Source organism: Antechinus flavipes, chromosome 1 (assembly GCF_016432865.1).
Source record: "Antechinus flavipes isolate AdamAnt ecotype Samford, QLD, Australia chromosome 1, AdamAnt_v2, whole genome shotgun sequence".
NCBI lineage: Eukaryota > Metazoa > Chordata > Mammalia > Dasyuromorphia > Dasyuridae > Antechinus > Antechinus flavipes.
The window spans coordinates 235,766,485-235,791,595 of NC_067398.1; positions in this window are offsets into that span (position 1 = coordinate 235,766,485).

Here is a 25,111-nt window from a genome sequence, read left to right on the forward strand (position 1 = left end):
AAGTGCATGAAAAATAAATCGACTAATTGCATTATTAATCGTAGAATCCATTGTTAAGTGTTCCTAATTTTTTATATACAGATTTTGGTACAGACAAGTGAAATTAATCTCTTTTTCTCCATTACCCTCAACCCTCTTTTTTGACTTGTTTTTCCAATTCTAAGAACTCCCAAACTAGTTAAGCATAGGCACATGAACTAATGTAACTTAGGGAGCAAAGGTAAAGTTGAAGAAATCCTGGACTTGTAATCAGAAGACATGTATCAGAAGAAGCGTCAGTTCTACCACTTAAATGCTGAATGACCTTAGAGCCTACTATGTGTTAGATACAGTAGTACGCTTTATATAAATATTATCACATTTGATAACTTTGAAAAGAGAGGTATTAATCTCATTTTTCATTAGGGCAATTGAGGCAGAATTTAAATATCTGAGATTTAATTTGAACTTTTCATCCTGATTTCAGGCTTAGAACTGTCACTGTGCACTAGTGACATCTAAACTTCATATACCTTACCTCTAAAATGAAAGGGATAGACTAATCAATTTTTGAACTCTTTCAATTTTGATATCCCATGATTCTGATTGTATGTAGAGCTTCTAATCAAACTGTTACATTCCTTGAAAGTCAAGAAATAGAAGGAGGTGATAATACCTCAGCAATAACTAATAAGAGAGGGACTTAAATATGGTTAGATGGAGCAAACTGGATGAAATATGGGGGATATTGTCCATGTCATAAGGATAAATTAAGGGTAGACATATCAATAAGAAAAGAATTATCATAAAATATTTATTCTATTTCTACTTTATATGAGAAAGTACTAAGCTACTAGTCTTTGTTTCTCAGGAAATTCTGGTTATTTTATAATGAGATATTGAAAGACATGAATTAGGTATAAGCAGGTAGGGCAGCTGGAAAGAATTTAGTGCTTATTATTCTGATCAATTGCCCAGCTGTCTATGTGGCATTTACTTGTACTGAATTTTCAGATAGAGGAGATAAGGGGCTATAGGGGAAGAGGGAAAGTCAGAGTTTGATATATATTAGAAAAATAACTTCTATGATAATGAGCTTTAAAAATCACAATTGATTTGTCCAGAAAAATTCAATGTAAAAGATTTTGGTGGCAATAAATCTCAATTTCATATTTCTTTGTGTTTGTTTCTTGACTTAAAATTGATATAAATATTTTTTTAAAAAACTTTTTCCTGAGAACCCCAAATTCAGAAAATTTTAGTTTTGCTAAACTCTTTAAGTGTAACTCTGTCATGTGAATAAAAGGATCACAAATCCTTTTAGCTAGTCACTTTTTTTTGTCTTTTTTAATGGATAGTTTTTATCTACTTTTTCAGGAGGTTGAGTTGACCTTTGTCAGGGAATCATTAGAACTCTTGGAATGATTTTTTGTGACTATTTCTGTTAGAAATTTAAGGGGCTGTTTGAGTCCCATCTGATAGCCCTCCTTGTCTTGAGGCCTTTTAAAGTAAGATCACCCAGATTAACAGTTGTCACTTTATTTGTGATAAATTTTCTTTCTGTTTGTCATGCAAGGTATAATGCAATCAACACAAAAGGACAAGAGCAGTAAACCAACTGAATTCTGTGGCACTAGGTTGGTGATGATGATGAATGAGAAAGAGTTGAAAATCAACCATTTTACTGGAAACCTGAAGCATAATATATACTTATCTGGGAATAGGAGAGCTGAGGGGCCTGACATTAAGAACCAGACACTGACATTTTGAGTATTAGATTTCTACACAAAGATGTGAGGAAAAATAGTGAAGGGTGAAGGTCTCTATCTCTATCTAGTCTATCTTAATGTTCCTCAATGTAAGCCAAATCAGATTAAAATGTAATTGGTAAATATTTAACATAAAAAATAAAAATCCACAAAAACATGGATATTATTACATTTTAAAACTAAGTCAAGTGATCTGCAAGGTTCCTTAAATATGATTCAGTATGACACCATTAGTATAGTGAATTGAGCTGGCTTTAGAATCGGAAAGCTCAGAGCTCACGTCAGCATCAGATAGCACAGGTTTTGGCCAAACAAGCCAAAACAAAACATAAAAGTAATCTGATCCTGGTTGCAATATAGAGGAAAGCTTGAGATTTACATGTACAGGTGATAAGAATTCTTCAGAGTCTCCTTGCATGGATCCTTGAAAAATATAGTTTGAAGGAAACAGTGCTAACAACTTCCCACATGGAAAGAGATAGAAACAGCTCTCAGAGACAAAGCAAAAAAATTTTAACCGAGAATTGCACTGACCAAGGCAGTGAGTGGTAAAGGCAGCTATCTATATGCCCAGAGTAGGTGATTTGGATGGGGGAGAGAGAAACTCTTGGAAAGACACATTAATTTAGAGAAGATGGGTAATAAGCAAACCCTGGCTCCATCAGTGATGCTGTCACCTTTATCTACCAGGTCATTATTCATTTTCCAAAGTCTCTACTCTATTAGACAAATAACTTTGGCATCTGAAGAACTGGAGCGCTTATTTATATCTACACTGAAGATAAAATAAAACCATAATGATTAAACAATATGAATCATATTTGAGAAATCTGTAAAAATATGTCAATTTTCACTTTGGGTATCAAAGTGCCTGAGGAAAATATATGAATTAGGAAAATTAGCACTATTTCCAACTTCCCCTTTATGTAACCTTTTTCAGTCCTTAGGATTGTTCTCATCTCATGTTCTCAGTTTCGTCAGTACAAACTTGCTCTGGGGAAATGATATGGTAATCTCAGCCTCAGTAAAAAAAATAATGACATATAAGGTTGAACGTGTTATTTCTACTCAAGGTATTTGCCTGGTTTTTTTGGGGTTTTTTGTTTTTTTTTTTAACAAAGATACAATTTTTTTTTTTGATGCTGTTAAATTTGTTTCTACAACAAACATACAAACTGCTCTCAAAATCCACTAAAATAGTTTATTGGTTGCTTGTCTTTTAACTTTGACAATTTCTCAAATTCGTTCTTAGGTTAGCTCTGGAGGTATGATTTTTCATTAGTCAATGCCTCCATTCCATCCTACTCTTTCCTCTGGAATAGATGAGCTAGTCAGAGAAGCATCTATTTACTATTTCTAGCTAGGTCCCAATTTTTGAGAATAATGAATCCTCTGAAGTGGCCACATTATTTGAATTCACACTTCATATATCCTTTGGATTCGAGCCAATTATCATATTTTGCATAATTATAATTTTGAATACATGTAATCACTTCAGGGGATTCATTATTCACATTAATCAGGACCTACATGTACCATACTTCTTTCCCTTAAAGGTAGTCTAACAACTCATTTCTTTCCAGGGTGACTTTTTACCAAACTTTGTAAAATTACTTAAAATTCATAAGAATTTTAAAAATAAATTCAACTAATTGAATTATGTTGTATCTCTATAATAATTTTGTCTAGGGAAGTGATATTTGGAATGGGAAGGACAGGTAAAAATAAGATTAAACAGTAAATTAAAACCAAAGATAAGAAAAAAAGTTAAGAAACACACTTAACTAACTTTAATGAGTTGAAGTAAACAAGCCCAATCAAACCTATATCCTAGATTAGTGGAGGTTCTGTCTAAAAATGGTAATTTTAGCTGCTGTGTTGATTCCTTTGGAAAGTTCATGGAAAAAAGGAGAAGTACTGGAGAACTAAAGAAGAATAAATATCATGATTTTTTTTTTTAAAGATAGGATGTACAATCCATAGAATAGTGAATTTGATTTTGATTAATGGAGGAAAATTTTTAGACTCATTATTAAAGAGATAATTTGTTAGCTCTCGGAAAAAGAAAGTTGATCACTAGTTTTATGAACCTGGGCAAGTTATTTATATTCTTTGTGTCTCAGTTTCTTCATTGGTAAAATTAAGATAATGATAGCACCAAAATCACTGGATTGTGGTAAGCATCAAACGAGATAATATCTATAAAGCATAAAGTAAACTATAAAGTGCTAAATACATGCTGGCTACTGTTGTAATTGTTAACATTATTATTAAAAATCATCATAGCTTCATCATGGCTGACTAGCAGTTTCCTTTTTGAAAGGGACTTTTTACTGTGATAATCCTAAGAGATATTGATTAGATTGTAGAATAGTTATATAGATTCATTAATGAGCCAGACAATTGTCCCAGAATGTCAATAATGAGTCAGTGGTCAAGTCTCTTGTAGAGTCTGCTAGGAATCTATTTTTGGTTTTGAATTGTCCAACATTTTAATTACTCTCTTAGATGAAGATATATACAGTGATTGCCAATTATGTATATGATGCATGTGTTGGATGGCATTTTAGATCTAAAAGAGCTTAATGGACTAGAAAGATGGGCCATGTAATAAAAATAAGTTTAATAAGAAATAATGAAATTCTATTACCTGAATTGAAAAATTAATTTCATAAATATGAAATGCTTACATATGACTAAACAATTCTTTTGAAAATATCTAGATTGGGGGAATGGGGAAGATTTCAAGATTAATATTGCACTTGGAAAAATCCTCCACAGAGGATTCCATTCTTTTTTTTTTCTTTTTTAAATTAGAATTTTCTTTTTTACAATTACATGTAATTTTTTTTTATTATTAAAGCTTTTTATTTTCAAAACATATGCATGGATAATTTTTCAACATTGATCCTTGCATAGCTGTGTGTTCCAAATTTTCCCCTCCTTCCCCTAGATCAACTTATTCTTCTTTAAGACAGTAAGTGTTCAGAATGAGGGAAATTACATGGCTCTTGAGAGACCACATCTAAAGATTTGTGGGCATCACATTTCAGTGGTTCAGAATGAGAAAACTACCATTCTAAAATGCATTGCCTTGTTCAGACTACATCTGGAAAGTACAAGGTACTATATTTTAGATGACATATAAAAGCCAATGCACTTATAAAGTGATTAACCAGAATCATAAGTAGACTAAAATACGGAAGATTTCAAGATTAATATGGCACTTAAAAAAACCCTCCACAGAGGATTCCATTCTTTTTTTTTTCTTTTTTAAATTAGAATTTTCTTTTTTACAATTACATGTAATTTTTTTTAATTATTAAAGCTTTTTATTTTCAAAACATATGCATGGATAATTTTTCAACATTGATCCTTGCATAGCTGTGTGTTCCAAATTTTCTCCTCCTTCCCCTAGATCAACCTGTTCTTCTTTAAGACAATAAGTGTTCAGAATGAGGGAAATTACATGGCTCTTGAGAGACCACATCTAAAGATTTGTGAGCACCACATTTCAGTGGTTCAGAATGAGAAAACTACCATTCTAAAATGCATTGCCTTGTTCAGACCACATCTGGAAAGGTACTATATTTTAGATGACATATAAAAGCCAATGCACTTACAAAGTGATTAACCAGAATCATAAGTAGACTAAAAGACACACACACACACACACACACACACACTTCTGGCTGATAAGTTGAAGGAAATGGTGTTGTCTAACTCAAAGAAGAAAAGACTTGCCTGTATATGGAGGGACGTCTTCAAGTATTTTATGGTTTATTCTATGGAAGAATGATTAGTTTAACTCCTTTTGGTTCTAAGGGACAAACTAGGAACAATGTGTTAAACTTTCAGAGAAAATTTTAACTTAATGTTAAGAGAAATTTGTTCAAAAAGTTCTAACAGATAATGCCTTGGGCAGTAGTACATTCCTACTACTCAAAGTTCTTTGAAAAAGTTTGAATGGAGGTAACAACTTTGTTATAACTCCTCCAAAATGCACCCTTGATACTTTAGAATCATCCAGAGTCAGGATCAGCAAAAGTCCTTGATCTTTATTCTTTTTGAATGTGAATGAAATTGGGATATGAAGTGAGAGGAATCGCAACACGACTCTCTGCCAGGAGTGACTCTGGCTTTCTCACTCCACCCTCTAAATCCTGCCTCAATCTCTCTAAATAATAAACAGATAAAACCTTCACAGAGTAGTGGGCAGGGCCATTCTTTCTCCAAACATATACTAATAGATTATTGTCCAATTGGTAATTAGCCTTAAGTGCTCGGACCTCAGTACATCAATTCAGTTTCAGCCCATTACACCAGACTAAATTTCCAGTGGCAAATTCAAGAAAAATTCAGAGTGAATCATTTTTTTTTCAGCCCAGGGTAGCTTAGGAAGATAGACAGTGAAGTCTATAGATAGTAGCATGGGGGCCAGGCAAGAGCCAGCTGCATAAATGAATGAAAACTGTATCAGTTCTGGCAATGGCTGTAGTGGTGGAAAGCAGCCCAGGAATAAAAGGGAGATTGGGAGAAAGAAATTCTGTACTAGTACTGGGAGTATGACCAAGTACCATCTAGCAGTAATGTCACCTATTACTCTGTTCTGGGCTGAACAGAAGTGATCATGATAGAACAGGGGCACTATCTGGAGGGACAGAGGATAGTCCAAGAAGACAATAAAAATACTATATTGAAAGAATTATAAATGTATAGATGCCCAAAAGAAGTGTGAAAATAGCGGTAAGGCATAAAAGATATAAGCTCAGATCAGTAATGTTCTCCAGAGGTAAGCAGAACCCAACTCTACCATAAAGTTAAAAGTCAAAAAGTAGGCTGGAAAAATAAGCAAACACCAAAGTAAACAAATAAATAATCCAATTATAAAAAAGTTACTATGTTGATGGGGAAGCTCAAGATGCAAACTCAGGAGAAAAATAATGACTTGAAAACATCTACAAGCAAAGCATAAAAAAAAAATGCAGGTTGTACATAAAAAGGTATTTTAAAAATCAAATGAGTGGTAGAGAAGAAATTGGGGGAAAGAATGAGAACTATGCAAGAAAAGCATGAAAAGAGAATAGCTGCATTAAAAGCACACAAAAATTATTGAAGAAAATAATTCCTTAAAAATCGGAATTAGCTAAATGATGAATGGAGCAGATTATGTACATAATATACAGAAAGAAATGAACACAGTAAGATAGTATTTAATAAACCCAAAGATCCCAATGCTCTGTCTACTATGTCACATTTATGATTTTTTGAAATGTAGTCCTGAAAAAAAAGATTTTAAAAAATTATGGTTTTAAAGTTTAACAATTCTCTGTACCAGAGCATTGTGTTTCAAATAGAACTATTTGACTATTCCTTTAAATCTAAATCACTTTGGCTTTCATTGAATGACCAGTAATAGTCCCCAGCACAAAGTTTACTTGATCATTGGATTCTAATTGTTCAGAGTGAGTGTTTCTCTTTTGGCCAAAAACTCTGAGAGTCTTCCCCTCCCAGACTGGTACTTTTGTGATGGTAAACTAGATCATCTTTTGTCTTTCTTAGCCTTAGTCACTGAATGAGTATGGCCTCAGATAAAATGAGACTTGGGAAAGATCTTAATTTAAGGTCACCAATTACATCCAAGAGCATGGCCAGTCATTTTGATTCTTGTCTTACTACTCGACTTCAATAACTTTGGAGGAGAGAGTGAGACTAACAACTTTATGCTGCTCTGTCTCACTTAAATACAATTCACTTGCAAATCAAAATATCCTCTCATGATGTCATTGGTTCTCTTTGAGAAAGAGAGATGAAAAGCAACTATGAAAAAATGAAGCAAGAAATAATCAAAGAATTGCATTCAAGAATAACTTTCCTGCAAAATAGCATAATCCATTGGAAAATGGATTTTTAAAAATGTAATAAAGGGCTTTCAATCACTGCTGATGAAAAGATAAGACCTGAGTAAAACGTTTGAAAACAGGTATCAAGAGAAACCTAGAAGTGCAAATACACTGAACAAATTGGCTGGGGGCATATGATGATAAAGTGCTTGCGTTCCAATAAAGGAGAAGAAACAAGAGTCCTTTCCAAAACTTAATATTCTTCAAGGGTAACTGACAGAGTTACATAAAATAAAAAGAGAAATCAGATTGGATTTTTTTATGAGAGGAAATAAAAGGAAGGAAAAAGAGATGGAGGAAGGAAAAAGAGATGGAGGAAGAAAGGAGGAAAAGAGGAGTAGAATTTGTTCTCACAAACTGTGTACCTGGTAAGAATATATAAGCATAGAGGAAGGAGTGAAAAAAGCAGGTACTACATGAGCCTCACTCATCTGAATTGGACACAGGAGATTTGAGCCCACATATACACAGTCAATGAATATAGCCAAATTATAAGGAAAATAATTAACTTTAAAAAATATCTAAAGCAATTTAATCTGATAAATGAATGATATCCAAGATATATAGGGAACTGATTCAAATATATATATATATATAAGACATCTTCTAATAGAGTAATGGTAAAAGGATAATAACAGACAGATTTTAAAGGGGGAAACTCCTAATAACCATATGGAAGATCCTCTGAATCACTAATAGAGAAATTCAAACTAAAATTATTCTGAAGTTCTACTTCAGAGCAGGGTCTGACTCAGGGTAGTCCCTCAATAGATTAATATCAATATTGAAAGAAAATAAGACCTTGTAAGTCATCCACCGGTTAACAAAAAAAAGAGATTTGCATAGCTATATCATGAGAAGAATATTCATTTATCCTCTATCATCTCTCACTTAGCATTCTCATGCTCAGCAGCCAAGGCCTCTATTGTCTCCAATATAGCCCAGTTAGCTTTTCTTAGAGGCCTCTCTCTCTCCGTGGTTCTAAGAGCTCTAGCAGCTTTGTCCTTTGCTTCTGCCCTGCTTCTTTCAGCCTCCAGCCAGCACCAAGTTAAATCTGTCTTACCTCCGAAGAGCTCTTGCAGCTTTGTCCTTTGCTTCTGCCTCTGCCTCCAAGTTGAATCTTGCCTCCAAGAGAGGGCTTCTGGCTCTCCCAGAGTGCTTTGAGAGTCCCATGAAAATTTGAAGATAAAATACAAAATTTTTGCCAATTAGAGACTTTTTTTTGGGGGGAGGGGTGTCTATTTTTGTTATTCTAAAATGTTTTTTAAAAATACTTAAATTAAATTCTAAGAACCTTAATCTCAGTATCAGAGATAATTGAGCACTGATAAGCTATTAAGCAAAATGAGGAGAAGCCTATTTCCTGGATTTAAGACAATATAAATATTTGAATAAGAACTTTTAAAAATGTAAATTACAAGTAATGTAGCTTCTAGGGAGATTCTGCCAGTGACTCAGAGTAGAGTGGTTTAGATATGAATGACATTTTTTTTTTCTCCTTACAGCTTCTCAGCAATGATCTGTAATAATATTGTATAAATTGGAGATGAAAATATTATTGATATGAGCAATGTTATCACGAGGGTTCTTTTGATGACTGCTAAAATCTAATTCCAATTATATTATGGTATAGGATTGGCATAGATAAAACATTCATATTTTCACTCTACTCATTTGTCCATCTTGTAATGTCATTTGGCCCTAAAGCATTTCCCTTGAATTGTATATAAGTATTTCTGATTTTTCTTATGCATCATCTTGTGGTATTAGAATTCAAAGTGTCATTTGCTCTCCAGTCCACTTTGTGAACCTGGCCGTCAATACTTTCTTGAGTAGGTACAATTTGCAATCCTTTGGCAGTCAGTATATTTCTTAGTTTAATTGTTGTAATTAAAAATGAATTAATCACATAAGAGTCATCATGACAATGGCCAAAGTATTTGGTTGGTGTTTCAAGCTTCCTCCTGGGTCCTTATACCTACCATAGTGATTTCATGCCTCAGGTTAAAAGACAAATTTGTTAAAACACCTAGCAGAGTTCCTGACACATAATAGATATTCAATAAATGCTGATCTTCTCTCAGGAAACATTGAATTTCTGCCCTACATCAGCTTGGTTGGTATTTCTTTGCTTTTCTGATGCTGCTTCCTCAGCCACATGGATGATAAGGCTACTATCATTACTGTCATCATTGATATAACTCATACCACCTTGGTACCTATGACCTGAAAGCCAGAGCTGTTCTATTTTACTCTTTCTTCCACATTCTAAATCCTTAAATAAACTGAAAAGCAGTCTTGTAGAAACTAAGTATGATACAATATCTTATATCATTAACCAAAAAAAGGTCAAAATGAATATATGACCTAGACATAAAGTGACATATAAGTAAATTATATGAACATGCAACATATTACCCATCAGATTTAAGGAGAGAAAAATTTATGAATAAGAGACTGAGGACATTATGAGATGTAAAATGAATTTTGATTATGGTAAATTAAAAGGTTTTACACAAATAAAACCAATATAGCCAAGATGAGAAGAAAAGCAGAAAATGGGGGAGGTTATAGCCAGTCTCTGAAATAAAGGCATCATATCTTGAATACATAGAGAACTTTCTCAAACTTAAAGATAAAGGAAAAGTTCTAAAATATCTATATAAATTTTCTTTGTGGTAGGAAAGAACTGGAAATTGAGGGGATTCAATTGGGGAATAGTTGACTAAGTTGTGTTATATGATTGTTACATAATATTACTATGCTATAAGAAATGATGAGTAGATTGATTTTAAGAAAACAAGGAAAGACTTGCATGTAATAATGAAAAACTAAATGAACAGAATCAAGAAAACATTGTACATAGTAACAGCACTATTGTTTAAAGAGTAACCAAAGGACGAAGGTATTCTGAATTATATGAATATTCATAGTAACTAAAAAGGACTTATAAAAGAAGATGCTATTTACTTCCATAAAAGTACTGTTATATAAAACTGTATTGTATGGTTTCGTGTGTGTGTGTGTGTGTGTGTGTGTGTGTGTATGAAACCATATAATATATACACATATATTATTAAATATATGTTACACAAAAGGATAGCTTTGACAATATGGACCTTTGTCAGCAAGGTTATGTCTCTGTTTTTTAGTATGCTGTTTAGGTTTTCCATTGCTTTCCTTCCAAGGAGCAAGGGTCTTGTAATTTCATGGCAATAGTCATCATTTGCAGTGTTTTTGAGCCCAAGAACATAAAATCTGATACTGCTTTGATTTCCTCTCCCTCTGTTTTATAAGAAGTGATGAGAATAGTTGTCAAAGTTTTAGTTTGGGGGATTTTTTTGTGGGTTTTTTTGATGTTCAGCTTCAGGCCAGCTTTTACACTTCCTTTTTCACCATTACCAAGAAGCTTCTTAATCCCTCTTTGCTTCCCACCATCAGAGTGGTATCATCTATTTTTCTGAGTTTGTTGATATTTCTCCTGGGAACCTTAATTCTGCCTTTTTGATTCTTCAAGCCTAGCACTTTACATGATGTACTCTGCATATAAATTAAATAAGCAAGGCAATAATATATAGCCTTTTCTAATTTTAAACCAATCAGCTGTTCCATGTTTGGTTCTGTTTGGGACAAAAAGCCCTACCCAATTTGACTACTCAGAGATCACTCATAGAAAACAGAATTATTTATTAGAATCTCGAGAAGTGGACCCCATCCTGGTCTGTGAGCAAAATTTCACAGCAGGATAGGGCCAGAGCTTTGAAAATGCTTACAGCTTTTATGCATTTCAGACAAAGAACCTCCAAAATCCCACCCTCTATATGTTGTGATTGGTCACATAAATGTACTGTTCCCCTAGTTGGTCAGAGGAATGGAGTAGACAAGGTGATATACAACTTCTTCGGCCACATTGGACAATGGAATGTAGTCCAGACCTTATCTAAAATCATGTGACTCCAGAGAAGCTGAAACTGAGGCCTAGAGGGTTGATCTACTTTAGCTAACAGTCTTTGATCAATATATGCTGTGAGTTCTTCACGTTTCCCCCACACAATCCCCCGTTATTCATAAATAAATAAATATATGCATATACATACACACACACACACACACACACACACACACACACACACCATGTTTCCCCAATAATAAGACCTATTCCGAAAATAAGCCCTCCCCTTACTGTGTAAGATTCCTCTAAAATAAGCCCTCCCCCAAAAATAAGCCCTATTGAGATTGCTACTGTAGTGAAGGTGATCCCCTGCGCTACACGCTATATTACGGTGCCTTCTGTATGCACCGTCCCCCCTCCCTCCCCCGGGTGAAACGCACACCGCGCTCCGAGCTGCATCCAATGAGAGCTGCAGCAGTGAGCACGTCATCCTGTTCTTCCCCAGTGATTTGCTTGCTGGCGCCATTGAGAGCAGTGCCGCGGAGGAGAGCTGAGGCAGGACAACATAAAAACCCGGTATGTAAGTGGGAGTGAGGGGGCATGATGGAGGATAAAAGAAGACCTCAGGGGGCATCATGGAGGATAGAAGAAGAACTCAGGGGGCATGATGGAGGATAAAAGAACTCAAGGGGCATCATGGAAGATAGAAGGAGCACTCAGGGAACATGATGGGGTTAATGAGGGGCATGATGGAGTGAAAAGAAGGACTGATGGTCATAATTTTATTATTCTGTCTGCACGGGTCACCTGTGTTTTGGCAATTCGTTTGGATGGAAAGAAAGCCACACCTCTAATCATCAGTAAGGGCAAGAAAGATAAGATTGAACGTGTATCAGGCATTTACATTCTTGAAACCGAAAAAGCCTGGTGTACACAAGCCGTTATAAGAAAGTGGGTTGATTTAATGCTGCCACTTGTTATGCAAAGTAACCAAAGAGATCTGATAATCTGGGATTCAGCCAGCACTCACCACGCTAAAGAAATGAAGAACTTCCTTGCAGAGAGAAGAATAGATCAAGTAATGATTCCTGCAGGAATGACTGTCTATCTCCAGACCCTTGATATTGCAATAAACAAGCCATTCAAGGACCATTTACACATGGAAGTCAATGACTACATTGAAAATAGAATGGAAAGAAATCAGCGTGGAAACTTTGTGAAGCCCTGTCTGCAAGAAGTCGTGCTTGGGTGAAGAAGTCATGGGATAAAATTACTGACAGCTGTGTTGCCAAGGCACTACGAGCAGGTTACCTGGACAAGACATGTTCATTTAAAGAGAGCTATATTGCTGGACATGACAGATTGGGTCCACTTCTTCTGAAGGAAATAGAGGCACAAGACATCCAGGACGGAATTCAGGGTATGGACACTTATGACGATGTTGTTGAAGAAGATGACATGATCATTATTGAATAAAGGTACTTTTTTTTTGTTCACATTTACCTATTTATTAAAATTGCTGTCAATGTTCATTAAAATAAGCCCTCCCCTGAAAATAAGCCCTCTGGGGTTTTTCTGTCCAAAAAAATTAATAAGACAGTGTCTTATTATTGGGGAAACATGGTATATACACACACATTGTGGTCAGATTCAATTAATATCTCTACACATTGTTTGTTAATCTCCTCATCTGGATCATCACCAGTTTGTCTTCATTACCCCCTAATGAATGCTGGTGGACACAATTAAGCACTGACCCATCATCACAAACAATTTTTGACTTGCTCCATCTGTTTCTATACTCACTATAATCTATAACATCCGCCCTCTCTGGTCGACGAGTAAAAGTCCATTCACACTTACTCTCTCCCATCCATGGCCCTGTACTTGTTGGATTTAGGCAATGCCCCAGTAAGGTACCCCAGATTAATACCACTATCTAGATTTTACATGCACAGTTCATCAGTTCCTTTTCAATGTTTGTCTCAGCTCATTCTCTGGATTGAGTTTGGAAGTCCACACCCTCAGAGAGTCCACTGGTCCTTTAATTCTGGTATGCTCAGTAAACCCTCTTTCTTGTGTAGCACTGCTGTGTCTGATGTCAAGAGGATCTGGAACAACCTTTCCAGGTCAGAGTCAGCTTATCCTCCTTCCATGTCCAAACCAGGACCCAGTCTCCAAGCTAGAACTTATGCACTGTGAATTCTAAGGGACGAGTCTGAGCAATAAGCCCTTTTAGTTTTAAAGTTTTCAGATGTTACAGTAAAGACATGACATATTTCTTTAAAAACAAATCCTTGGTTTCAAATATTGGATACAAGGAAGAATTTTGAATCCCTTTTGGATAAGGGTGACCATACAATAATTCATAAGGTGATAATCCCACATCCCTTCAGGGTTTTATTCTATTCTTAATAAGGCAAGGGGAAGGCACTTGGTCCAGGGCAATTGTGTCTCAGCCAATTTAGCCAGTTGCTGTTTAATTTCCTTATTCATCCTTTCCACGTTACCTGATAAGGGCAGATGTCATGGGGTCTTAAGTCCCATGATATTTCTAGAGCTCGGGCCACAGATCGGAGGATCTTAACTGTGAAATGGGTGCCTTGGTCCGAATCTACCTGCTTCACCAATCCATACCTTGGAACGATATGCTCAAGGATAATTTTACGACTTCTGAGGTAGTTGCCCAGGCAAGGGGAAAGGCCTCAATCCATAAGGTCATATGATCCACTATGACCAACAGGTATTTGAGACACCCCACTAATGGCAACTCGGTAAAGTCCACCTGTATGCTTTGGAAAGGCCTGATACCAGGAGCCTTCCTCCTTTTTGGACTTATCATTGGGCCGCCCTATTCATCTTCTGACAAACATAAGATTAGTCAAAATTTTAGTGACTAATGCCCTGTGTGCCAACCCCTTATCTTTATTGTTTCCATTCTTTACCTCAAGTAATTTACAGGATCTAATTTCTTTTTCCCTTCACTTATACAATGACTTAAATATTTACCTCACAAATTGTAATTTGTCTTAAGAAATTCTCAGTCCATTTGCTCTTAAATAATTTAATAAATTGGTAGTGATTTGGACAAGGTCACTTCTTTTCCTCCCTGCCACAAGAGGATCATCTACATATTGTAAGACTTTTAACAGTAAGAAATTTATCCCAGAATGTTCACACAATTCTTATATACCCAAGTAGATGTTCTATAAATTGAATATTATACCAATCATTTTGCTTTTAAAATATCCAATACACAGAAAAATCCCAAACTACATATTGTCCATAACAAAAACATTTTCAAAAGGACAACAGCAAAAACTATTATCCTTAGAGTCCCTTTAAATAATTGGCATCAATACAGTTAATTAAAACTTCCTATTTTCACATAAAAGAATCTGAAAAGTTCTTAAAAACATCAATTAAGCTTTTTTGAAATAACTTTCAAACTATATATCACATTTCTGATCATATTCGTTAAACACGAAAACCATTATGTATCTAAAGAAACAAATGTTCAATCAATTAACATCTTATAAAAGCAACCTGTCCCTTTAAATCAGTTTGCTTTCTTCAGCCAAAAGCAGCTGCAGCTTTCCACTGCTGCTCCCCCACTGCAAAAACATATCCCGTCTCACAGCTGTTTCTCTGTGATTACCCTTTCCCATCAGTTCTTTCTTTTTCCCACTGATTTCTTCTTGAAATCATTTGCTCCCAAATCAATCCTTCTTAAATCACCTTCATTCTCCTGTCCCATCTCTCTGTCTCTCTCGTCCCAATGCCTACTTGTTCAAACCTCCAACATACTTTAAACACTCCCAAACCAATAATCCTTCTGACTAGATGTTCCATTTAAACTATTAATTGCATTTGTAAATCAATCTCTCTTGTCCCTTTAAATCACCTTTTTTTAAACTTCAAGATTCACAATTAATTTTGAATCAAATTTCATAAAACTTACAATATAGTTTACAAATTACTCAATATTTTTAAAAAAGCAATATACCATTTAAGTAGGGAGACACAAATACGACTTCCCCTAAAGTAAGCTACTGGCATTTTGTTTAATAACCTGTATTTTAATTTGAAGTCCAACCAAACAATAAGACAAAAAAAAAGTTTTTCTTTTCAGTTGTAAAGGCCACAATATTCAAACAATTCTTAAGATTTTATATTCAGAATAAATCTAACATGTGCAAGGAGGAAATTTCCTCCAATTTCAAAATTATAGTACCTCTTTAAAATATAGTAAGTTCCCAAAACTCTTAATCAAAAACAATTACCCAGTTTAGCCTTCTTAAACTTTCTGCTCTGTAATTCCATGAGAGCAAACTTGCTAATAATGATTTTTCTTTCTTCTCCTGGAAAAAAAATTTTTTTTTCTTTTCTTTTTAGAAGCATGCCTAATTTTCCCACAGGACCAACAGGTCAGAGAAGCCCTATATTTAGCTATTTACCTCTCTTACTCTATTTTTATTCCTCTCTTCCAATATCTGCAACTTCTTATCTTCAATCTTCAATTCTGCTTTCCACTGAGTACCTCTGCCTCAGGTCGTTGTCTAAGAGGGAGGGAGGCTGCACACCCAGAGCCAGAGACCATGGAGAAAACTGCTCCGTGGGCATCTGTCCCTGTTCGGATTGCACATAGCCCTCTCCCCCAAAGACCCCATCCTGGATGAGCCCCCAACTATTTGGGACAAAAAAGACCCACCCAAGTTGACTACTCAGAGATCACTCATAGAAAGCAGAATTATTTATTAGAATTTTGAGAAGCGGACCCCATCCTGATCTTTGAGCAAAATTTCACACCAGGATAGGGCCAGAGCCTTGAAAATGCTTACAGCTTTTATGTATTTCAGACAAAGAACCTCCAAAATCCCACCCTCTATGTTGTGATTGGTCACATAAGTCTATTGTTCGCCTAATTGATCAGTGGAATGTAGTAGACACAGTGATATACAGCTTCTTTTGCCACGCTGGACAATGGAATGTAGTCCAGGCCTTATCTAAAATCATGTGACTCCAGAAAGGCCTATAGGCTTGATCTACTTTAGCTAATAGTCTCTGATCAATATGTGTTGTAAGTTTTTCACCTTTTCCCACAAGTTCTAACATTTCTTCTTGGTCTACATATAGATTCCTCATGAAATAAATAAGATGATCTGGTACTCTCATCTTTTTGAGGACTTGCCACATTTTATTGAAATTTACACAATCAAGTCTTTAATATAGTCACTGAAGAAGAAATAGATGTTTTTTTCTGAACTCTATTGCTTTCTCCATAATCCAGCAAATGTTAGCCACTTGGTTTCTAGTTTCTCTGTCTCTTCAAAAACTAACCTGCTCTTCTGGTAATTCTCAGTTCATATGTTGATGAAGCCACAATTGTAGAATCTTCATTGTAAGTGTGTGAAATGAGCATGTATGTTCAGTAATTTGAATATTCCTTGCTATTGCCTTTTTAAAGATTTGCATCTTTTCCAATCCAGTGGCTACTATTTATGGTCAACTAGATATATTTTGATCTTTTCCATCATGCCTCAGAAACCTCCCAATCCTAAAAGATTACCCCAGTCCTATAACTCATACCTCATATGTTCCCTCAGTTCCTTCTTCTCACTGCACAGCTCCTTTCAGACACTCATTTCAAAATGAAGGGGGAGGGAAACTGCTTCCTTTACTGAAGCTGTGTTCCCTTTGAGATTATTACTCTGAAACCCTTTTGATCTGTGATCCCTTTTGGAGTTTCAGGCCCTCCTGGGGAAGGTATATCTCCCCAGAGAAGTTATCTTTTGGGGATGCCAGAACCTTTGATTTAATTAGAAATCCTAGTCAAAAAGCACCCCTTTGAAGTGTTGTTAATTCCAATAGGAGATCTGGGCTGGAAATTGATAAGCACTTAGGCTGGGAACCTTCCTGAAGCCTCAAGACTCCTTTTAAAGAGCAGTTTCTAAACTTACTCTTTGCAGAGGCCCAAGCAGTTTGCTAAGACCCTGCCCACTGAGAAGGCATTTTCTTCTCAGTGCCAGACTTTATTTCTCCAATAGGACTTTGCCACTATAGAAGTCAGTCTCTTAGCAAAACTGGCTTTCTGTTTAACAATAAACTTTCATTTTTGCCATTAATATTTTGGGATAAGCGAATTCTTTCACTTTGAACCTGCAGGCCTACCAAAAGGGTATTTTAACAACTCTCTTATTGCCACTAACCTCATCACCACCAGGAATCGAGGGGATACAAACCACATCAAAAAGAGTGCTCAGACCATCCATCTCTTCACTTCTCACTAGTCTACACTCTGTACTACATTACTCTCCCCTGTTCCTTCATCCCCTTCTTCATTTCAGTTTTCTTTTAAATGTCAGCTTCCCCCTTTAGAATATGTTTCTTGACAGAAAGGGCTATCTTTTTTATCACAATTATTTTCTCAGTTCTTAGCACAATGCCTAGTAATATAACTGCTTAATAACTGACTAACTGACTATTCCAATTTAATTGATCTTAAAAGAATTAGAGGAAGTTTGTCAAGCTACATTGCCATACTTAGAGTTTAGAAGCTGGATTCAAAAGTAGGATCCATTATGTCACTCCCATGTTTAGTTAATTTTAAAGTAACAGTGCCATTATTTGGGTAGTTTGACTGTTGCTATAATAATAACAGTTAAAATAAACAACTTTAAGTTATTGAGCAATGTTCTAACTTTTATTTGTTCTTAACGACCTATTTCTTGGCAGAGATTGAAAATTTTCCATTCTTTTAAAGAAAGCTTTGAGATAATGATTACAAGAGTGAGGCAGCTAGTTAAGTGTAGGCATAAAATTACTCCTATTAATATTTTCACCTTATTCTTGTTTATTTAGTGGCAAAAATAGATGTGAAAAAAATCCAAATTACCTTCATTGACAGTTTATTTATCATTTTCTGAAAATGCATTTTTCCAACTCTTGGGGACTATTTTAGCTTGTTTTTGTAGAATACTGTATATATAAAGTGGAAAGGAATCATGGAAATCAGCAGCATGGTAATATTGCCAGAATATCCATAGGCACATAGGTCATTTATTAAAAGCCCTTTCAAAGCTCTGTTATCTTTTTTGAGTATATTATGTTTATTATTTTGGAGATTAAAAAAAAGTACATTACAATTTGTCATTGTGTATACTCTTTGGAGAAGAACATTCCAGAATACCTTTAATAGTTTAACAAATCTAGAAATCACAGTGAAATGAATTTTGATTCGGTACATTAGAATATTTTTACATTCAGAGTTTATTATTGTTTAAAAGTTTCAGGAAACACAAGAACCTAGAAAACACAAGTTTAAAACATTCCACTATGCATGACTTTTGTTTGGTTATTTAGTTGAACTTTTAAAAAATAATTTTTATTGATATTAAAATTTAGAGGTTGCCTTGCCAGGATTTTTTATATCAACAAGAAGGAAAGGCAGGGTGGAAGGAAGGAAGATGAACAGAAAGAAAGGAAAAAAGAAAGGAAGGAAGGAGGAAAAGAAGGAAATAAAGAAGAGAGAAAGGAAAATGAGGGAAAAAATCATCAAAATGGGTTAATATATAGAAAAAATTGCATGTAACATTCCACACCTGAGATGCTTCCTTCTGCCAAACTCCACAAAGGTGTCTTCTCAAACTGCTTCTTTAGGACCATTCTTTTCTAATTGTTTTGTGGTTATTGTTATTGTTATTTCTATTGTTGTAGTTATCATGAATTTTGTTTTCTTGACTCCATGTCACTGAATCAATTCATGTAACTTTATGCTTCTCTGCATACATCATATTCATTATTTCTTGCAACATAATATTCCATTACATTCATGTAACCACAATTTGTTTAGTCATTCTACAAATGCTGGGCATTTTCTTCATTTCCAATTTTTTACTACCTCAAAATGTCCTGTTATAAATATTTTAGGATTATGTATAAGCTTCCTTTTGTCAATAACCTTTTTGGGGTATAGTTGGTAATGGAATCTATGACCATCTTATTTATATAATTCCAAATTGTTTTCTAGAAGTTGTGAACTAATTAACCAATAAAGCATTATTGTGCCCATTTTCTCACAACCCATTCCACATTGAATTGTTTCATTTTTGTGTCCTCTTGGCCAATTTGTTGGGTGTGAGGTAAAACCTTAGAGTGTTTTTTAAATGTCTTTTCTTATTAGAAATTAGATATTCTCTGATTTTTTTTAATAGTTTATAGTTCTTTTGAGAACTGTTTGGTCATATGCTTTAATTAATACCTATTAGGGAATGACTTTTGGTCTTATTTTTCTATCAGCTATCTATATATCTTAGATACCCAATCATTATCTATGTGTTATAATTTTTTTCTCTTTTAACTACTTCCCTCCTTATCTTAGATACATTAATTTTGTTTTTGCAATTTTTTTATTTAGTGCAATCAAAATTATGTTTTATCTTTTGTAATTGCATTCAACCCTTGTTTGACTTAGAATTCATATGCCATCTATAGTATAAAAAGTATATATGATCTGCTTCTCTTTTAATTTTCTATGGTATAATATTTTGGTATTCTATGGTATGCTAATATTCTGGTTAAATATTCACTTTTAATTTATTGTGTAATATAATTTAAGATGTTCATCCAAGCCTAATTTTTGCTATAATCCAGTTTCCAGTTTTACAACCAGTGTCTTTGATTAAAAAGATAGTTTTATAAGCAGTTACCTGTACCTTATTATGTAGAAAATGCTTATTTTGTTCTGATTGTCCTTTCAAATTTTTTGATTTGGGGCCCAGGTCCTTCAAATTCTCCTTTAAAGTTTTGGCTATAGCATGTTTAAAAATATTTAAATCCCTTCAAATGTCATGCAAATTATATGGATGTCTTTGGACCCCTAAGGCCTTTATTCATTTAGCTCAAGGTAAAGTGTTAATTTTTCACATGCTTTTTAATAATTTAGAAAAATATGTGTAATATTCATAATGTTCATAGAAGTAAGCAAAATAATAAGTAACCTTTCCAGTTCTTCTAAGATATTTCACTTCATATTCTTAAGGATTCACCCTATAAATTACTAATCTAATGGTTAATGACCATTCTTAACATAAAACCACATTATTCTTATAAATAAATGAAATCTGTTGGTCAGACATTTCAGAAGAATACAAAAGCAGTATAATTTGAATCTTGGAATGTGTTTAATCCAGAATTTCAAGTGGGTTAAAGTTTTGTTTTGTTTTTAGAGCACTTGGTTTAGACAATTGAAAACAATTACATGTTCAGAAGTAGTGTGTAATGAAAAGGAAATCAGACTAAATACTTTATCATGTATCCTCTTCTTTATAACTAAAGCAAAACTCTTCCTTCAGAAAAAAAAGCAGTAAAAAAGGCCATTACATTTTTTCTATATAATAAAATAAAATGTTTACAAAAAGCCTAATTGAAATATATGAAATTCAATATTGTTTTTCACATAATCATTCAAAAAAGAAGTAGGATAGTAGGCAAACTGAGCATTATTTTACCTGCTATTTTTTGATATTTTCAGATTTCATTTAGAGATAATACCAAACTAATTCCAACAAGAGAGTTAACTCACATTCCCTATCATTTACTGCCCATATTTGCCTCCATAGAAAATAACTCTATGATAGAGTTATCATAAGTAAAGCTTATGATAATTGATGCTTGCTTGTTTTGATCCCCATGTTGCATAACATAGTTAGTATAATCTAGGTTTTGAAGTCTTCAATTCAGGAGTTAAACTTTATATCAAATCTAAATTTTCCAGTTTTTCTGTTTCACCAGAAATGGCTTTTCAAAACTCTCCACACTGTTCAGGAAATACACACTTCCATAGTTTTTTTTTTTTTTTTTTTTTTTTTTCCAATGTAGTGTGCTATAGTCTCTGTGTCCAAAACCACTAGCATATAGTTCTTCATCAGTACTAAATATGACACAACAAAGATCGATTCAGAAGTAAAAAGAACATCAGAAAACTTTAGATAGCCTTTAATCCCACTTCATTTTACAAAAGAAAAAAACTAAAGTCCATAATAATTAAATAATCTGCCCAAAGTCATAAAGTAGCAATCTTCTTAGATGTGATTTGAACTTGTCTTCTCTGACCTTGGATATTGAATGGGAAACTTGTCTCCAACATGTGTATTCTATACAGATAATAAATGACCTGTCTGATCACTCCTCAGAAATGCTGTGGTACACTTAAGAGTTATGGAATAGACAACAGATGATACTCAACACAGATTTCTGAGGAGTGATCAGACAGAACAAAGAAAAACCAAGAGAGCAATAGTAGGAAAATAGGATATCAGCAGATATCCAGGAGATCATCAGTGGCAAATGCTGAAGAGAAATCAAGAAAGCTAAGAACTCAGAAAAGTGTACTACATTTAGCAATTAAGAGGTCTTTAGTAATTTAGGCAGCTAGATGGTACATACTGGGTCTGGAATCAGGAAGACTATCTTCCTCAGATACTTGTTAGCTGTGTGATCTTGGGCAAGTCACTTAATCCTGTTTGCCTTAGTTTTTTTTTTTTTTTTTTTCTGTAAAATGGACTGTAGAACAAAACATCAAACCATTCCAGTACCTTTACCAAGAAAACCCAGATGAAAACCACAAAGAGTCAGACATGATTGAAAAATCACTGAATAGCAACAAAAGTAACACAGTAGATAGTTTTAGTTGAGTGATGATATGAATATCCAGGATGCAAGAGCTTGAAAAGTAAATGAGAGGAGGTCAAGATAAAAAGGAATTTGACTATGAAATGGAAAAAAAAGATGTATGATGATTGCTGAAGGGGATGTTGAGAGTGGATCAAAGTTTTTTCCAGGCTGAGGAGGCCTGGGAATTTTTTTTTATCCATTACAGAGGGAGCCAGTAGTTATGGAGAGACTAAAAAATTTGACAGTGGGGTGGGATGATCGTGGAGCTGCCAAAACTTATTGCTTGACATTAAGTCAGAGAGATAATATATAAGAGATTGTAAAGTGTTTATGGGTTAATTACCTGGTACCTTTGATATGAAGCAGTGTTATTGAATAAACTAATTAGGAGCATCATTCCAATTTGAACTACCATGGCCTCACTTTTATTAGGCCTCATATGCATAACTTGAAATGAGAATATTACTCTCACTATAAGATATTATTAAAGTGTTTGAGAAATGAAACCAAATACCCAGTTATAAATATTATAATCATGGTTTTGTTAGTAATAAGACCTACTTTAAGCTGGAAGTGAAATGTACAAATTTTTGTGAACCTCATTTTAACTATTTGTTTCCTTCCCAGGACACAAATTTATTATCAGGAGGATGAAGATATGTAAAAGAAAATTTAAATGCCATCTTGCTAATGGGGAAAATGGGAAAAAAGCATTCTCAGAAAGCAGGATATTGGGCAACAAATGATGTGTAAGGGAGAAGACCCAGCTGTATAGGGATCAGGCAATGATCTTTCCACTCCATCTCTCAAGGTCTCACTCTCTCTGCTTAACTTCAAGAAGACTGTGAGTCCTTTAAAATTTGTTTGAGAAACCAAGGAAGGGATTCATCTTCATGATTTTGTTTTGTTTTTACTTAATCTTGTTCATGATAGTATAAGGGGGGAAAAACCTACCACTCAAGCAAGTATTTGCCTTATCATTGCAGGATTCATCTAGGAATTCCATTCAAAAGAAATTGAAATGTCTCTGTCAACTTTTCAGGATGAACTTTTCAAGAAATCCAATCTTTAGAAAAGCAATCAGTTAAGCTCACTCTTCTAATCCATTATGAAATTATAGTGAAATTCACTTCAAGTGAAACCAGTCAAACAAACTTAATTTTAAGTGGTTCTGGGGTTGTGTCCCCCGATAGCAAGATGATTAAAGCAACATAGTTGGTGTAGAATGACAGAAATATGGTTGAAATAGTCACAGATTCACTAAGATCTTATATTTAATTGATTTCTGGATCAATTAAATGAATTGTAGAAAAAGCACTATTACAATAGGAGTGTGGAGCAGAATTCTTTTGTGTGCTAACTTTATAAAGATCTCTTTAAAAATAATTTTTTTAAACCTGATGGAATTTATTTTAAGGAACTTTGGCTTTATTACTCAGTAACCACTTTCAAGATATAGTAGAAACATAACTAGTCAGATTCTATGATCTGAATTTAGAATGGAAATTAAGAACTGAAAGATATTGATGCCCTCAAATCCAGTCTCTTCTTTTTACATGAAATGAGGAAACTGAGACTCAGAGAAATTAATCAGTATGTTCAAGGCTACAGAGCTAGTAAGTAAAAAATCTGGGATCCAAAACCATATCCTTTGATGCTAAATCCAAAATACCTTTTACTGTAGGATTACTTTGTGTTGCCAGCAAAAAAAAAGAAAAATTGGAATGTGATATTTTCTTTTCTTTTCTTTTTCTATTTATTCATTCATTTTATTTATTTATTTTTATTATAGCTTTTTATATACAAAACATATGCATGGGTAATTTTTCAACATTGACCCTTGCAAAAATTTCTGTTTCAACTTTTCCCCTCCTTCCCTCCACCCCCTCCCCTATCTGGCAGGTAGTCCCATACATGTTAAATATATTAAAGTATATGTTAAATACAATAGATGTATACTTATTTATACAGTTATCTTGTTACACAAGAAAGATCAGATTTTGAAAGAAGATAAAAATAACCTGGGAAGAAAAAAACAAAAATGCAAACAAACAATAACAGAAAAAGTGGAAATGTTATGTTATGGCCATACTCATTTCGCAGTGTTCTTTCTCTGAGTATAGTTGGTTCTGTTCATTACAGATCAGTTGGAACTGATTTGGATCCTCTCATTGTTGAAGAGAGCCACATCCATCAGAATTGATCATCATGTAGTATTGTTGTTGAAGTGTATAATGATCTCCTGATTCTGCTCATTTCACTTAGCATCACTTCATATATGTCTCTCCAAGCCTCTCTGTATTCATCCTGCTGATCATTTCTTATAGAACAATAATATTCCATAACATTCATACATCACAATTTATTCAGCCATTCTCCAGTTGGTGGACATCCCTTCAATTTCCAGTTTCTAACCACTATGAAAAGGGCTGCCACAATCATTTTTGCACATACAGGTCCCTTTCCCTGCTTTAATATCTCTTTGGGATATAAGCCCAATAATATGAAGAGTCTGGATCAAAGGGTATGTGGAATATGATATTTTCAAGAGCAAAAAAGTTCACATGACACCTCAAAACAAAATAATATATTTTGCGCAACATAAAACCAAAGTCATTAGAACTGAGTTATTAGCATTTCCAAATTACATTTTATTTTTAATTTTATATTATATATTGCCTGAGAGATGTTGAGAAGGCAAAGAATAGCAATAAACCAAAGAATTTGTAAAAACTGAGTTGGACTTCATTACATATGGGGTTCCTCATAGTTGTGGATCTATGATCTAATTTTGTTTAAGAGAGTAAAATGTCATCCTTTAGTAAATTAATGATATGGGTAGTACTACAATACAAAATAAAGGAGAGGATGGAAAGAGGAGATAATGGGAAAAG